This window comes from Prorops nasuta, unplaced genomic scaffold, assembly GCF_024137725.1.
Source record: "Prorops nasuta isolate Cenicafe-Biocafe unplaced genomic scaffold, Cenicafe_Pnas_1.2 PNAS00002, whole genome shotgun sequence".
NCBI classification, from domain to species: domain Eukaryota; kingdom Metazoa; phylum Arthropoda; class Insecta; order Hymenoptera; family Bethylidae; genus Prorops; species Prorops nasuta.
Genome location: NW_027116799.1, coordinates 9880368 through 9897959, shown reverse-complemented (window position 1 = coordinate 9897959; position 17592 = coordinate 9880368). Strand labels below are relative to the sequence as shown.

Genomic DNA, 17592 nt, shown 5'->3' with positions numbered 1-17592 from the left:
AGACTGTCGAGAGAACCGCGTAAAGGAACAGACGTGTATAATGTTGCCTGCGAGATCCTAGAAGGAGCATCAACCAGCGAAGACGCTTTGCCTGTACCGCAGCGCCGGAAGAAGAAGTCGACCAGGAGAGAAGGCAGAGAAGACGATCGCCTGGGAGATCGTAACTGGAGTGCGATCCAGTATAGAATTTTCGAAGCCAATACCTGCGTCGACGGAGAAGTGAGTAACGTGCGTGCGTCCTGGCCAGGAAAGTACATGATTGCTTGCTTAGAAAAGAGGATTATAAGGTATGCGAATTAACCTAATATCGCGATGCGGTCTCCGACCAAATGTGTGCCACTGCGTGGAGGAGACACGTAGAAATTAAGAAAGCGGCAACTAGAAAGAAAGAATTGTAGTATTGGCTAGCAACAGAGTTCGGCACTCGGGCGACTCTGAGAAAATAGAATCGGTAAGCCGGGAAACAGAAAGAAAAGTGCTTCGGTAGAAGGGAAGGCCATTCGGGTGGCCCACAGTGGGCCTGGCGCCCAGAAAATTGTAAGAAATAGAATTAGAATAAATCCGAATGAGTCGAAAAGCACTTGGTAGAAGAGCCGTGTAAAGAATATTTGTAAGTTTCGCAACGTTGGCCTACTGTAGATTTCTCGTACAGGCGGTCGGGAGAGACCCTGGCGGTAGAAGTCAGTGTAAATAGTTTATGTGTGAATATTGTGTAATAAGCACCAAAGAGTTCAATATACTAGTTGTGAATTTTTAGTGGGAAATTTTAAGTGTGCTTATTTATTCGAAGAAAAACATCTCCCAGAAATCGCGCGTTACAAATATCTTCAGCGAAGGTCCTCCGTTTGTTTTTCTTTTGCTGTGACGTCGTGGCATATTGGAATATATGTCTGCAGGAATAGGAATAATTGGTGCAAATCTTTGAATGAAAAAGAAGGGACAATTCTATATATGTTACAATCGTCCTTCTTCGTTTTGTTACATTAAAATTTGTACCTCTGTCTCTCACTTAACACTTGCAATTTTCTCCACAATACAACACGTTTCAACCTCAAACTACTTAAGGGCAGTCAAAGATAACTATTCAAGCTACACATCAAGTATACACTGATTGATCTAAATGAACTCATGCAGATACGATAGAAAACTGAATCAGAAAAGAAGAAAATACTTACCGGCTTGAAAAACACGAAGACTAACATAAACCTAATCAGACTTGGATTATAATCGTCAACTTTTCACAGATTGTAAAGGAAATCTTTGGACACTAATACGTTAATAAGTTTCCCTATTTCTATGTAGATATTTGTATTATTAATTAGTCATGTTACAATTACTACGTTACTATTGTTCCTCATTTTTTCTGCTGTGAATAAATTAATTAAGATTAAATTATATCACGTTTTGTTGAATTAAATAGCGAAAAGCAAAGATTTTCATGGAGATTTTCAGGAAGAGAATAGAGCGAAGAGTTGTGCAGAAGCTGGATATGGTTCGAGGGATGAGAAAGAAGGTAGATGAAATCGAAACGCGATTCGGAAGCAAGAGTCACGGATTGCAGCGTAGCGCGACCAAATTCAACTCTGTCCCGGGCCTTTGATAAAAGCCGGCAGGTGCAAATAGATCAATGGGCTTCGCGAAATTTCACAGCTGACGAGCGATCCGATTGAAAATTGTCTCTCCTTCAAAGAGGGGAATTCACTGTCAGCCAACAGGCGGAAAAATCCGCATAAAATTCCGCGCATCCGTGCACGCTGTATCAAACCGAAATTTTCATATACGCATACGCACCTCTAACTCAGAATCCTCCAAGTTTTGAATAAATAAAGAGCTTCGATCGATACGAAAACCCCGAAAAACTCGAGAAATTTAACAAAATTCTAATTCTACTTTTTTTATATATATGCGCTTTTGGTGCATGGTAAAAAAGGTTTATTAATCATCTAAATTAATGCGATAGCACGAATGAATCATCAATTTTCCATCATTTCTATAAATTGCGTCTGCTTTCCCCCAAGAAGCCCATTAAATTTTTTATATCGAACATCAGAGATTAGTTTTCCGTTTTGATTCAAAAGAAGCAGGGTTATTGAAAGTTTGATGACGACAGCACGAGAGTATATAATCCGCGGCTTTGAAGCTCGACGGGAAGCCATTTTTAATATACTTGTTGGTTCTCTTGTCAATAACCGAAAAATGCTCTTTGAATTTCTCGTGTAAAATGCGAAACAAGAAAATTGAATTTTTGACGAGAAATTGATTTGAATTCCTAGCGAGAATCGATTTCAGGAATTTTTAATTACGAGTGGACAAGTGAAAAAATCGATAATTGGTCGGACAACTTGATTTCTCGCCAGTCGATTTTACACGTTGGGGAAGCAAAGTGTGTGTCGAAAATTGTGACGTAATAACACGAAAAAGATTTTGCAGGCTGGAGGAAAAAGCGAGTGGGAGGGTAGGAACGGACTCGGTCCTTGCTGGGAATTGTCTATTGGATAGACTTTCCAGTACAGGTATGACCAGTTGGGTTAGGGATCCGTAGCCAATCCCGAAGTTTCTCGGTACAGAGCTCGCAACAGGAAAGTTGCCAATACAATCTCCGCGACTCGTATTTTCCAAGCACCTGAAAGAAATTTTTAAATCGACGCTCGAGCATTTCTCTAACCATGCATCTCTCGAACTTGAAATTCACCGATCGACTTATAAGAGCAGAAGCACTTTTCAACGAAATTGGACGATTCGAATCTGGATGAATGGAATTTTCACTCTATCCATGCAGATGAAATGTCTAATTAATCGAGTTGAAATTTAAATATATTATAATCGATAAATTCGAACGAAGAACAGTGGAGTAGCTCGAGGGACGTTGCGCCATTCGAGCGTCACGTCGAGCCTCTACGCGTATATTTTTCAGACTTGGCGCATATTCAGCCAGTAGACGACTAAAGAAGTAATCGATAAACGTCCGTTTTATCTTCCTAGGATAAAATTTATCGAAAGTGCTCTTCCAATTTCGCATTCGAACTTTTTATTTTTCAAATCCTTATTTTAAAACGATTTTTATATCTGGAGTTTTAAAGTTCCGGGATAAGAGCTTCAACTTTTATTTCAGTAAAAAAAGATAAGAGAATGAAATACCTATGAAAATAAGAATCGTTCGATTTAGTGCTGGTAAAATATGGACCAGGCTTGGCGTATCTGAATTTCCACTGAAAATCGGCTCTGCTTCGGGTGGTAGGGCCTCCGTGTTCTTTGAATCGGATCAGATTTCTGGGCGAAAGCCTATTTCTTTGATATATCATATGTATGTGTTAAGGCAATATTTTAGTTTGTTCAGTAGTCGAGCTAAATAAATTATCAGACGATAGTCGAATGTTGTTTTTGCTCGAAAAAAAGTATTGTTTTGGAATATTTGTACATCTAGTAAGACATATTTCAGTGTATTCAGTATTCGAACTAAATAAATTAGCAGACAGTCCTCGAATTTTGTCTTTGGTTGAAAAAAAGTATTACTTTGGAATATTGTATATTTAGTAAGACAATATTTTACTCTATTGAGTAGTCGAGCCAAATAAATAACCAGACGGTTCTCGGGTATCGTCTCTCATGACAAAACATTTCGATCTTTGTCGGACGAAGAATGACTTTGTCGCAAGATTATAACCAAGTAACTATATATGAAATAATTGTACAATCCAACACGGGTTGAATTCCTAATTTGTGTTGAGCTATAATTTGCTGGAATTGGAGAATAAAGATGGAGAGATAGATATAGATGGTTACTGGGACGTGTCGAGTTTGTAAGGCTGGGATACAAAGTGAGTGGGACGGATGGTCGGGGCTGATTAATGTCAGACATCGAGTTAAAGAGGGTGCGAGAATCGGGATATCGCGCAGAGTCGGGTTTGGCGCATATCGGGTTTGGCTAATCCCACGCGACCGGTGTGTTCTGTCATCGCTCGGACCAACTTCCTCCAAAACCAGACTCAAAACGGGAATGATGGAGTGGACACAGCTACGACCCCTCCAAATTTTACCCTACACGCCCTCAGATTCACCAAATTCAATTTACAGCGTCGTGTTGCTGCAAACTCACACCTAAACTACTGTATTCTAGACGGGGAATCCCCATGTCTGACCTGTTATCTGGATTTCCACTTTTTCCTACCAATTAATACAAATTTACGAGCAATCCTTCACACCCTTGCCTCGTCGTACAATCTCAAGCACTTATCACTAAAATTACTCGCTGTATAAAAATTAAAAAATAGCAAATTAAAGTAGTTTTCAGCAGATTTTTCTCGTCCCTTTTCACAATTAAATTCAGCAAAATAAGGAAGCAAGGAATTAATTGGAGATAATGTAGGATCTTAAAATTATACAAGCAGCGAATAATTTTAACAACCGACTGACGTTGAAATATTTTTCTTATCACCCCGAAAAATCCTGAAGAGAATTCGATTATGAGATTCGTGTGTTTACACACTCGCGTCTTACTGGAGGATTCGGGTCGTCGATATTCGCTATTTTCTGGAATAATGACACGTTGGGTGCAAAGTATTTGGGGGGGGGGGGGGGGTGGGGGGTGCAAGATTCGAAACGCGCGAACCTCTCTGCGGGACCGCGGGCGGAAGTTTGTAACGAGTTTCACAGCGTTGATTCCCGATTCTCCAGAGTCCCTTACACGGTCGAGTAGTTTTCCACGTCGACAGCAAATAGCTGCCGGCGCCAGGAAGAAGGGAAAGTTTTTAATGCTAGACTCGGGTAGATCCGTGGGTCGAACTATACTCGGGGAAAATCCTTTTTCCTCATCGAGTATATCATTTCACATTGAAACTTTCCCCGCAATAAAATTTCAACCTTATATATATATATACACTCTTTAATAAAAATCCAATGATCGCATCGTGTAAAATATAAATACCGATCGATATTTTTCTTATATTTAATTACTGTTATTTAATTACTGTGTGAACAAACTGTTAAAACTGAATATTTTATAATCTTTCTACAGTGAAAAAGTGTGAACTATAATTGTATCATTGATAATATTTTTTTATACTGTGTTATAAAAATTTTTTAAATTAATGCAATTGTTTATAAACGTTCTATCGTGAAAAAGTTTGAATGATAATTTTATTGTTCACTGTGTTCTTTATTTTGCTCAATATCTCATATTCAATAGCTATACGTTAGAATAAATTTTTTAAATTCACACTATTGTTTACAATCGCTCAACCATGTAAAATTTTGAATAATAATTGTATCATTGACAATACTCTGTTTTGCTCAATCTCTCACATCCCACAGTTATATTGCGAAAATCTGCACGAAACTCGATTGTTCATAATCATTCTTCCATAAAAGGGTGAATGATAATTCGAGCATCGATAGTGTATCGTCGGTTGGTCTATTTGTCGAGTCGCAAAGGGGAAGTTGGGCCATTCGAATTCCAGATGCGGCTTCGCGTTTCACTCAATTTGAATATGACGAAGGAGGCGTTGGCTAAGCTGTATCCAGCCGGGGCAAAACCGGACGTTTTCAAGGGAAATTGGGTAGCCGCCATTGGCGCGCCCGTATTTACCTGTACCACTGTGTATACTCTTCCCTTAGAAATTTCCTGATCGAGAACCCTCGCGCGATTCGTCTTCTCCCTGCGATATCCAACCCCACTTCCGGTCTTGCATCCCTGATTCCCCGTAAATCACGTCGATTCGTTTCACCCTCTGACGATTTGTTATCGAGTACCTACCCCCCCCCCCCCCCTTTGCATTTATATTCGAGAAGCTCGAAATTAAATTAATCCACTCTTTTCCCACCCTAAACACCATCCTTCGGCCATTTTAATTACCCCCCTATTAGTTTCCCCCAGACATTTCCTCCATTCTGCACAAAGCTCAGTTTTATTTCAATTCCCCCAGCGTAGTAGTAATTTTGCCGCTTTTTACGGTACACTAATACGTTAAAGTCGAGTTAAACGAGAAAATAGAGTGAAATTCCGGTGCATGCTCGAATTCTGTCGGTACACCAACAAATCGACTGACCAAACCAACATCGCCAAGACAGCTATTTCCACATTGGCTCGGCCAAAGTAAATGGACTTGCAGCTAACTTCACTCCAAACCCTGTCCTATCACCTAGCTCCCTCGCAAGACTTGGAAAAGCGCTTCGTCCTTTTCGTCGCTAATTTAGTTTCGTTCAACCCCCCCCCCCCCCCTCTCTCTCTCTCTCTCTCTCTCTCTCTCTCTTTAACCCCACTCCACGTACCAACTCCAATTCAAGCCCGCAAATCACTACGCAAATTCCCACCTCAAAGCTCGTGCATAGAATTTGACCGAATCTATGGTAAAAGGTATCTGTGTTTGTGTTTGAAAGTACACGTGCACTCAGATATTTAAATTACGATGTATATGTATGATTATGCGCTTAGAGCACAGTCATTCCGTTCGCAGAGATATAAGATTATAAAAATTGCACGAGGAATAAAATGCGAAATTAGAACATGGTAATTGCTGCTTTATATATATATATATATATAACTCTGCACATTGCACGATAATGATGCAGAGCTATAGTTATATAAGAGTGCCAAAAATAGCTTTAGAATGAGTTTATTCAAGGAAACAATTTAGTATTTGAAAAGATGAGTAATAAGTTTTGAATATATAAGAAAATTTCTAGGAATTTTCTCAGAATTGAAATAAATTGAATTGCAAGGTGGAAGGTTTATTAAAAAAAGTTTTACATCTAGCTCTTTTTAATTCGAGGAAAAAAACTTTTAAATTGTATCTCATCGTTTAATTTTTCTAATATTCTCGTGGTGTGATTACCTCTCTCTCTCTCTCTCCCCCCTCTATTTGGATTTCCATTGAGGAATCTCGAATAATTTCCATAGTTTAGCATTGTCATCGAAGAATTTCAGCTGGATCGACGATTCCACTCGAGACCAGTGGCGAATATTCACGCGTGCCAGAGTTTCCTGGTGCTTTCGCTTACCGACAAATTTCTGGGGAATATTTTGCGATGTGTTACGAATTTCCCGCTGGTATTCGCGAAGCATCTCGCGCTCTCCATTATTCATGCAAACGCCTAGTACGAAGTAAGCCCAAACGATTTTGTTATGCAGTTCTCGTGCGGATGTTAATTGGAAATATCGATTGTCTCTGACCTGTCTCGCTAAATCCTGATACACTGGAAAAAGTTAAATTTATCAAATCCGCGATTGTTGCTGTCAAAGTCATCTAAAAAACGTCTGTTTGGATTACTCCAATTGGTAAACAGTGCGCGGTACAGCTTTTTCGACCAACCAAACCAAACCTGACGACTCGACAAGTTAATTATAATGTCTTCCCTATCTCACTGGCTTCCTACCACAGCTCCATTTATTTCATTAAAAATGCCAGAATCAAGCTGCTATATGTCCTTATTTATTTATTGTTACTGTTTAGGATGCTTATTATTGTTATATAAAGACGACTGAAACGAAGCAGTTGTAGAGGAGGATTTAAGATTTGATCGATAGTTGGGAGAAGAATGTTGTTTTTTATTAAAAATAACAAATTACCAAACTGTTAAATTTCTACTTGTATATATTTATCATTGCTATTTAGAGGAGACACTTATTATTACGTAACTATTATAATTATACGAATATCGTTAAAAGAAAAAATTATGATAAAGAGAATTTATAAGATCCACTTAATTGTTAGTTAGGAGAAGAATATTTGTTTAATTAAAAATGTCGAAATCAAACTGGGATAGATCCCTACTTATAGTTGCAATTTAGAGGGAGATTTGTTATTATTTTATTTCTATTATTATTATTATTTTTATAGGAATATCGTCGAAAGAAGAAAAGTTTAAGAGGAGGATTTAAGATCCACTTGATAGTTAGGAGAAGAATGAGCCTGCCAAGCGAAGAAATTTCTGATCAGTTCTGCAGCCAACAGAAATTGTCTCGCGTTGAAAAAGTGAAGAGAGAATAAGAGAGGGGGTGGGGGTAAAAAGGAAGAAAAGAAGTTTCGCGTGGATGCCGGTGGTTATCGTGGTGATGACGGTGAGGAAAACGAATTCGGATGTAGCGATGCAGTCGTACTAAAACGGGAAACATAGAAAACTAAATAAAATGCTCGAAGCAAGAAATAATAACAAAAAAAAGTAACATTATTTCTATTATCCTGACTCAAAGCATTTATAATATATATATATATATATATAAGCAATGTGACCCTAATCAGAGAAGACTCACCCTTCGTTTGTTCGAGGAAGGGAAGACACAAGTTATAACCAAAAGTTTGCTACATAAATAATTACTCCAACGTAGAATCTAATTATTAAAGAATTTAAACTCCACAATCCAATTTAAGGAGTGGAAAAGAATAGCTGAGTGGAAAAAAGGGAGTTTGATGTCAAAGGTCGATTAAAAGTTCTTTGTGCACTCTGCGGATTAAGAGAAGAACGATATGAATTATGAAAGATAGCAGGAACAAATTGTCCTTTCGATCCTGAAGGGGGAAAAGCGTCTCGGTGGTGAAACGTAGCGGAAGTGACGCGCAAGAAAAACGACGTGGAACATAACATAAATGTATCTTTGTTTGAAAAGTAGTCGTAAGAAGAAAATAATGCGAAAATATAAAAGCGTGTACAATAGGAAACAAAATGCGGTGGCTAAGTAACTCCTTTATTAGCTTTTGTCCACAGCTCGACCCTTTGTCCTAAATCTTCTTTTTTTTCTTTCTTTTTCTTTTGCTGTATAACGAGTTGTCCCTTCGAGTTGAAAGGTCGTACCGTTGAATAATATCTATATAGATGAAACGGTGAATTATTATCGAAGGATCAAAACCATCCCCCATGAAGGGTCTATAAAAAAATATAAGAAAAAATAAAGTCCCTTCTTATACCAAGAATAAAAATTATTTTATTCGAATAAATCAAACCTCGAACAGCCCCACAGACATTATTCGTTGGATATTGAGAAATTTCAATTTAAATGGATTAAATTTAATAGGAATCAAAGAATTATCTTAGTTCTATATCAATTATTGATCAAATCTAAGCAAATAATTAAAACCTTTTTCAAAGTATTATAAAATCGAGTAATTATTTTGCTGCCCAACGAGTTTTAATTATTAAACTGGTACCAAGTGGAAGAGAGTCCAGTGTTTGCACGATTAGCAGTGTGAGACAAATTAGGAAAGGGATCAATCGGGATATCGGATTTGTCTACAAACACTGGAAGAGGCTTTAACGATGTTTAGGCGTTTCTGAGGCCCTCTCTCTCTCTCTCTCTCTCTCTCTTTCCCTTTCAGAAGGCAGTACGCAGTTAATCTGCTTAATCTAGCGTGCTGCCCGCCATTTTGGCAGCCAGCCAGCCAACTACTCGTGCCGCCAGCGCGAGAAGGACTCGGTAACCATGGTTAATGGGACCGTGTTGCTCTTGCTGCACAATGGACACCCTCAACCCCCTTCCCCCCATAAGCTTCCACATCTTCCTTTTTACCACCTTTTCTAGGCCAACTCGAAGATTAACAGCGGCTTCTCACTCTTTACGACTAAATACGTATGATGAAAGTGCACTTACATTTATTATCAAGCCGTAAGAAAACTAATAGCTTCGACAGACTATTTGCTTTACCCCACTCACCCCCCATTCTTATCCCCCTAAAAGCTCTCGTAACGATTCCTAAAACTCTCAAGATTCAGTTTTAATCTTCCTCCTCTTCTATGATAATAATAATTTAATTTTTTTGTGTGCAAATTTTTACCTCCAGATTTTTCTAACCCACTCATCCACATTTTCCGTATTATTCTTTCGGAAATTCTCTCGAGTTAATTCGGTCACTGCTCCTCTGGTATAATTTTCGTGAAACTGTATATAACGGTTTTGTTGGAGAAACGTTTGGAAAGTTGAATGCGGGCCCCCCACGCAATTTCGCCGGAATTTCGCGAGGGAAAAATCGCTTTGCGAATCTCGGAACTTCCTGCCAGGCATGCAGACAATCCTGCCTGATTAGCGTAGGGAAAACTTGTTCTTTTTCGCAGAGGCATCTCCTGAGAACTCGACATGTTTGAAATCGTTGCAGGGTTCGAAGGAAAATAAAAAAATGCATGACGTCTCTATAATTATTTAATCACACTACTGAACCAACCGGTGACCAATTATAAGAACCCCAAAACGTTTTGACAATTCTTAAAATGTATCAAAATCCTTGCACCAGAAACAAAATCCAACATTTTTATTAAAGAAGGGAAGGTTTCGACGGAGCAAAAAATTCCCAACTAAAATAACGAAAAATCTTTTTTCGAAAGAGCACTCCTAGGGTTTCCCCTATTCGCACCGTGTAACTTTAATATTTTGTTGCACTGTATAATATTACTCTTCGGATAATCTCCTCTGCGAGATAAAGTCCTATTAAAAATATGCAAAAATAGGCAAATTTCATCAACCGAAAATACACGTGTACTCTTAACGAAGCGAGGGAGGTAGAAAAAAAGGCTGGCGCGTAAAGAGAAGCTCGCGAGAGATTATTTTATGGCTGTGGAGCTCGCGCAAGAGACAATGGAATTGTAACTTTGGAGGCTTATTAACAGGATAGTTGAATTACACGGAGTTCAGGCATTCCCTGATTATGTTTGGAGAATGTAGGCATTTATGGATGAGAGGAGAGATCGTTCCAAATTTTCCTACGCGTCGATGCAAGCACGCGTAATTGCTCTAATGCACGCAGCTACGTGTAAATTCTCTTAAGTTTCTCTCTAGCATCAAATTGATGCGCCTTTGGTGAATCTGTCAGTTCTCCAAGATCCAACCACACATTCTCGAGGCTTCCCAGTGAAATTCGCCTAACTCGATAAACCATCCTAGCTCTCGTCCTTTGGTACATATATATATATATATATATACGTACCTGGAAAGATTGAAAAAAAATCGAGCTACGTCGTTTCTCATACCGAAGCAAGATTGACGTTTCAAGCTCCTTTCTCGCTGTGAAATTTCAAATTTCGGTCTGTTGCGTGGAATTTCTCGAGATTCGAGTGGAGGAAGCCGAGGAGGCAAACTCGCTTTTGTCTCGGAATCACGGTGGCTGGATAAAATTATTCTCCAGTAGAAATGGCCGATAAAGGTCAGACCGTTTGTCGAGGTCGAATGAAGCGAGGAAGGAGTAGGCGAAAAGGTTGGCTTTATTCATGGCTGGATCGTTATTGTTGCCAAGTGTTTCTATACGAGCCACGTACGCCATCCTGATTATATCTTGGCACGCGCGCATTTCACGTTTTACGCCGCTTCATTGTTTACCAGCCTGTGCAACATACCCACCTACCTAGCTGCATGGGAATAAATTATCCAATTCCATGCAAGAATTAGCGATAGCACGCGTCTATTAATAAAACTTGGCCCATCTATCTTGCACGCGTTTATAATCCTCGTTTATTCGCCAAATTACCCAACTTTTTTTCATATTCCTCATTTATTAACGTCTGCGAGTGGATAAGGCCTGTATATACACAGACGGACTGGTTTGGAATTATTAAACGTCACGAGTGAACGATAACGCGTAAGGAGCTGAAAAGATCCACATTTGTCAAACGATTGCTTTGTCGTGTTATATATATATATATATATATATATATATATAGGAAGTATATAATACAGGAGGAAATTAAATCGTGCTGGGCTAAAAACTGGCGAAGCCTTGATGGTTTTAAAACGATCGCTTTTGTGTATAAGTGAAAATCGTGTATGTATGGTCAGACATGGGAAGGGGTATAAGTCGCTATTTGTACTGTTTATTTTTCAAAGTCGGTATTATTTTCAAGGAAGATTAACGAGCTTAAGGTGGATGTACTTTTATTAAAAATGTATGTGGTGGGTAAGATGAATGTCGTAATTTCTACCGACTGGACAGGCAATAAATCGACAGCATCGCTAGCAATAATCATCAGGAAAGTGCTGTAACTATGACGTACCACGTTCCTTTGACCTTTTTCACCTCGACTAGCTCCCTCTTATTCTTGCAACGAGCCATCTTTTTACCGTTACCGACCAAAGAAATAACCCCTTTCCACGTGTTCCGTAAATGTAAGTGTAATAAGGTCGAGAGCATCTTGCTGCTTTTGGACTCCCCGAGACTTTTTGCCATGCCCCTTGCCCTCTCTCCTATACAGTCCTTGTTGCAATTCGTTTAGATCTCTTTTTTGTCCACTAAAGCGGTCGTACGAAATTAGGCCAAACTTGTCGCAAAATGCCTGACCAAATACCGAGACTTTCTACTGGCGATGCAAACAACGTTTTATTAAGAATACCACTGCTCTCGAGTTGCCAGTTTTTCTACTATTTTTTTGTTTAAGTAAATCTCTTAAAATAAGTCGCATTTACCATTATTAGCTATTTGCTACGTTTTCTCATGATAATGCAAGGATCCTCAAAAATCTCTATTTCTATATTCATGCAGTGAAAAAAAAACTTCTATTCACATAAATTTTTATTCATTCAAACTTATGTTTATTAAAATTAAATAAATGTCTCAATAGACAATTTTATAATAATATTTGTTTAAATAATTTTGTTCATGGTATAAAATACAAAATTGAGGGAGCTATGTATATTGACTCGTTCTACTGTCATCGATTATATTTAAGTCAATCGCTCAGATGCGTATACCAAAATCGAGCCACGTGTCTTATATAAAATAAATTTTCACTAATCACACCACAATCATCGAATATATCTAATTTAATCGGTCATCTGCATATATCCAAATCGAGCCACGTGTCTCAATACAAAATTAAATTTCACTAATTGCACTACAACAACAATACATTTAATAAAACCATGCAAGATCTGTCTTTCCAAGAACAATCATGCTCTGTGTTTCGTGGATTTTCACCAAATGGATAATATAATTCTCGTGCTAAGCTCCCGAGGGAATTCTACGCTATTAATCGCAAAGATTATTGCTGCTTTGTTTCCCCACGAGTATGCGCTCAATTATAAACAGGCATCTCAGTGTATTTCACGATTCCAGAAATTATCGGCAAAGGTGTTAAAGTCGTTTTCGCGAGCTTCATTACACTCGGCCCAAGAGCAATTTCTGTTTCTCCGGGAAACGCGGCTTTATTCGCACTAAAGCGTGATTTATTTCTCGTGAAATATCGATTGGTGGCCATCTGCATAGCAACCCTCGCGATGTAAATGACGAACCGAATGAATTTGGCCAAACTTATAGACGAATCAAAATTAACGAACGAGTATAATTCGCGCGTGACCTGAAATGATCGATCTAAGGGTTTGATGAAATATCTCAAAGGGCTTAACACTAATACAGCTATAAATATATATATATATAAATAAATAATTCAACATCTCAATCAAAAAAAAAAAAAAAATACTACTCCTTTACAAACACCACAAATGTTTCAACCTTTGTCACACCACCAGAACTTGATCAGGACAATGCAGTGTTTTTTCAAACGGATTGAAAATCGTACTATAATTGGAGAGAGAGTGGCAACGATGCAGATACGATTACAGGAAAATAGAGTGAATAACCGTGATGAATGATGATTGGAATAAATTAAAATTCCGTACGATCAAGGATGAGGAAGAGGCGAGGGGGGGGGGGGGGGGGGGGGGGAGTGTTTCGTCAGGAAACACGAGGCTTTATTCGCGGTAAAACGTGATTTATAAACGGGGGTGGGGTATCGATCGAAAAATGCATGCCGCGGCCTAGGTATATCAGGTAAATGAAACCCTCGTAAATAGCTGGCTCGCGAACGCTGTTTTCGTGATAACGTTGCTTTTTCCCTCCACCCTGTACCCCCCCCCCCCCCCCCCTCTCCCTACATCCCCTTGGAAAAATCCGTGAAAACCGCTGCCGGTAATTTGGCGAGAGTTTTTTTTTTGACGCTGGGTTAAACAAAGACGAATCGCGTTTTCCCAGCTGAAACATTTTACGCGGCGAAACGGTCGGGTCTTCTCTCGTACCATTTCGACCACCATGAACACCGAGTAGTTAACGCGTGCACACACAGACACAGGGCGTAACCGTACGTGACGTCGACAAGCGCGCGTGTACCAAGACAAACGCATCAGTCTCTCGTGTGCTCGAGATACATATATATATATATATATATATATACCCCCACCACCCACTCGTATTCCTTCATTACACACCAAACACAATCCTAAATCCTTCTCGTCCTCTGATATATAATAAATTATTGAACGACCAAACCTCTGCAAAAATCTAATTGTTGCATAAAATTATACAAGATATTTAAATATTTAATTTGTATTTATTGAATTAATCATTTGTTGTAGAAAAATTGTTGGATTTTTTTACAAATAAATACTCTTATTTTTTATTTATTCCCTGCATTTTTCTTTTTCCACTTGCCCTCGCGTATCGATCCTAGGCAGCATATTTATACTTAGCTAAGCCAGTAGAAAATACCGTAAGTCTTCGGACAGCAGGTATTCCATGCATTCGATTGAGAGCAGTGCTCGTGAGCCAATAGAGAGCACGCATAGAGGCACGCGCGCGTGGAACAACAACGCTCGTACCGAGGGGTTGCACGTACACCGAAACACTCACACATATACGAAAACGGTATAATATTCTAGACGCATTTGAGCCGTATAAGCGAAGACATATGCGTTCCCCGCACACGTATTTACACCTTTGGCTTCGTGGCCTCCTACGTGGGGCGCTTATTCACCGACGCCAAAGCGGTACGATCGATTTCCTTCGCTGGTATTGGTGTGTTTTCCAAGAAGCACTGGGAGCGAACGTACGCGCATTCAACGTCCACTCGCGCGTTCGTTACCCTCTTACGTACGTGTGTGTGTATGTGTTTTTAGACTAGTCGGTGAGAGGGTGAGTCAATGTGCATGATTTTCAGCGAAATGTTTTGCTGAAACAAGGGGGGGGGGGGGTAATGGAGGAGAGGGGGAATAAATATGCAAGAAATTAAGTGATAGAGATAGAGAACTAGTCAGACATACTCACGTGTGCGTTTATAGGATCGAGATGGGGAAACAATGCCACGTGCAATCCTATTCTTCTCGCAGGCATAGGCGTAGTATTGTTTCCCAAGGTTATCCTGCCATTGTTCCAACTAAAGGTCTTTCAGTCTCGCCATTTCTGGCTATTCCCCCATTCCCCTACCACGATTATCTTTCCTCCCCTGCCAAAGTCCCCCAACTACCCCCCACCACTCCCCCCCCCCCCCCCCAACGTTTCTCCACTACAGAAATCGCTCGCGCAGAGATGCCTCTTTGCTTTCGATTCCTGCCAGGAACCAACCGACGACGTTAATGCTGGACAAACGTGTGCCGTTGCTTCGACTCTAAACCAGTCAATTACTGGATTTTAGCTCGATCCTCCATTCTCCACGCTTCACCCTCCCCCCCCCCCCTTGCGATACCAACATTGCTTCCAAAATCCCAAACGACGAAGATCCAACCTAAAATCAGAAAAAACCGCACGTGTACGATGAAACTTGATTCAAACTGCAATAAGAAGCATCAAAATTTCCCACAGTCATTTTACACGCGCTTGCGTTAAGTTTATCGCGGAATGACGTGGCATCACGAGACAATAAAAGTCACGTTTCGCCAGGTCATGGGGAATAATTTTGAGCGCGCGTGGATCGTAGAATTAATCACGCGTACATAAAAATAAATGGGAGTGTCGTAAAATAAACTCGCCGCTACGAGGGCGTTTTTGCTTTCATTAAGGTTAGGGGGTGGGGGTGCGATATTTTCGCGAGGAAAAAATAAAAAAATGAGAGGGTGGAGGGATGAAAAATAGGAAAAGGTCGTCGGCATATGCCAGCGATCGGTCGTTGGAGATGGCGGTTTCGGCTTTGAGAGGGTGATGATGCTGGTAGGATTTGGGGGTTGGTGGGGAGGGGGCGAGGGGGGGGGGGGTGGGTATCGTTACGGTAGCCAATTTATCGACACGGAGGAGCTCCGGTATTTTTACATTAGATTCGATCGAATCATTGGTATGCGTCCTGCGTTTCGAGTATCTATCGGGCCATCCATATAGCTGAAGGCAAGACACCGGCACGAGCTGCAATCGTTCTTCCCTCTCGGCTTGGGATCGCATTCGTTCTTCAACCCCCCACTCTTCATAGGGGAGCCAGTACACGAAGAGGACTGCAACGTCCTTGCCTCGAACCTTTTCCCTCGCTGTAACGACGTAACTTTGCAGCCAGCAGCGCACGTGCCTAACGAGCACTGAACTTTCCTCCAGACTGTACCTCCCCCCCCCCCCCCTACACCTACACCTCCCACCACCACTCGTTTCGCATCGCGAGCCAACCAGCTATTCTAGCCGATGCTACGAGGGTAATTTACGGAATAAGTTGGCCGGCATCTCACGCGAACGAACAATTTCTCCTAAACGGCCAGTCTGCACCCCCACCGTCGCCAGTTGACGCTACCAAATGATCCATTACCTTGGAAATTGACGAACTTTGCAGCGCAGACTTGTATTTATAGCGAGACTCCCTACAACCATGCACTCGGACCTAATGCTGCGAACGATTAATTTTAATGGGGATTTTTGAAATTTTGTTGCCGATGTTTCCTTGGGGATTTTTAGTGTTATATATATATATATATATATATATATATGTGTGTGTGTGTTGTTGTAGTTATTGACTTGGTTCCCTTAATGGAATATTGCCACGTTTTTGTATCAGTTTTGCACAAGCTGTTTGCCAAGCTTTTACGTCACAGTTGTGATAATATTTGCTCGTGGTAAAAATAAATGGGTTTGTAGAGCGAATCTCAAAGTGTCGTGGTGTACAGGAAGTTGATTCGTGGAGTGGTATAGTTTCTGCTTGCGATGTACCGCACTGTAGATAGCAAAGTTAAAGTTTTAAAGAGTGAGATAAAATGGTGCAGGCGTCGTGGGGTTTTGATACGTTGAAAACTTTCGCTACTTTCTTCGCGTGTTATTAATTGAAGGGTTTTTTTTTATTAAAATGGAAAGCAAAACTCGATAAAGAAAACTTATAAAGGCTCGAATAAAATTTTCACAGTTCTTTTGATAAAGCTTTGGTCAGTTTGAGTGATCGGAGCCTTATCGAGGGAAACGTCATATTTTTGTCAGAGTCTGAATGAATCTTTTTTATCAGGATTCATTTTTTATTTTTATAAAAAATATCTTTTGGACGATAAAATAAATAAAAGTATTTATTACCTTTGATGCTCATAGACGGTGGCGCCACTATTTTATCCGATGCGTAGCATCCCTTAACTCTGCGTGCTACAGGATGATATATATAGGACAAACAGAAACTATACTTATCAACTTTTGAATTTAATAAAAAATATCTTTCGAACGATAACACAAACAAAAATATTTCAAGCCTCTAATACTCACAGACAGTGGCGCCACCATTTTATTTCATACATACAGCACCCTGCTACAGGATGGTACAGGCCAAGCAGAAACTATACTACTCCACGAATCAACTTCCAGCATTGTACAGGGTTCGTTAATAACTCGTTAATTGGCTAGGTAATTGGCCGAGCAACGTGGCTGACGTCTTGATCTCGTCGGGGTGACGTTTATGGCA

General features: G+C 40.0%; 1 protein-coding gene across 5 annotated transcripts in view; it reads left to right on the top strand.

Moving 5' to 3' along the window:
* Positions 1-17592, top strand: part of SP2353 (EGF like, fibronectin type III and laminin G domains protein pikachurin) — a 165595-nt gene that overhangs the window by 85638 nt on the left and 62365 nt on the right. The gene's annotated exons all lie outside the window — the stretch shown is intronic.